The following is a 1,053-nucleotide window of genomic DNA, read 5'->3' as shown; positions in this document are numbered from 1 at the left end:
AAAACGTGAAACAACTTAGCAAAAATACTGACACAATCACCATTGCTGTTTAACTTTGTCTAAGCGTCTAAAAGCATTGTCATTATTGTACCATTTCTTACTCCCCTCAGCTCTATGTTGCTGTTTGAATAGAGCTGTTTACTGATCTTACCATGCTTCATATAACAGGACGGTTTTCTCACATGTTCTAGAACATGCTGTCTTTCGCGTTGACATGGAGTCACACTGTGTTGCTGTCACTCGTTACTTGACAATCTCAGCCCTATGTTCCTCTAGACAGACCTCCCACTGGTGGTATATAGATTTATGGTTAAGAGAAGCTGGCCAGGCACAGTGGCTCATGCCTGTAATCCCAGCACTTTGGGAGGCCAAGGTCGGTGGATCACCTGAGGTCAGGAGTTTGAGACCAGCCTTGCCAACATGCTGAAACCCCGTCTTTACTAAAAATAGAAAAAATTAGCTGGGCGTGGTAGGTGGTGCCTGTAATCCCAGCTACTTGGGAGACTGAGACAGGAGAATCGCTTGAATCTGGGAGGTGGAGGCTGCAGTGAGCCAAGATCGCGCCATTGCACTCCAGCCTGGGCAGCAAGAGCAAAACTCCATTTTATGAAAAAGAAGTTAAGACTGCCTTGGTCCAAGTTCCAGCTCTACCACTTGTTGGTTGTGTGGCTTTGGGCAAGTTCCTAAACCTCTTTGTGACTTACTTTCTTCAGCTGTAAATGGAGTGATATGGTTTGGCTGTGTCCCCACCCAAATCTCATCTTGAATTGTGATCTGAATTGTAATCCCCACGTGTTGAGGGAGGGACCTGGTGGGAGGTAACTGGATCATGGGGATGGTTTCTCTCATGCTGTTCTCATGATAGTGAGAGAGTTCTCACAAGATCTGGTTGTTTGCTAAGTGTCTGGCATCTGCCCTGTTTGCTCGCTCTCTCCTGCCACCTTGTGAAGAAGGTGCTTGCTTCTACTTTGCCTTCCACCAGGATGGTAAGTTTCCTGAGGCCTCCCCAGCCATGCAGATCTGTGAGTCAATTAAACATCCTTTCTTTTTTTT

Source organism: Colobus angolensis, unplaced genomic scaffold (assembly GCF_000951035.1).
Source record: "Colobus angolensis palliatus isolate OR3802 unplaced genomic scaffold, Cang.pa_1.0 Scaffold134, whole genome shotgun sequence".
Taxonomy (NCBI): Eukaryota; Metazoa; Chordata; class Mammalia; order Primates; family Cercopithecidae; genus Colobus; species Colobus angolensis.
Note: the sequence above shows the minus strand (reverse complement) of the source record.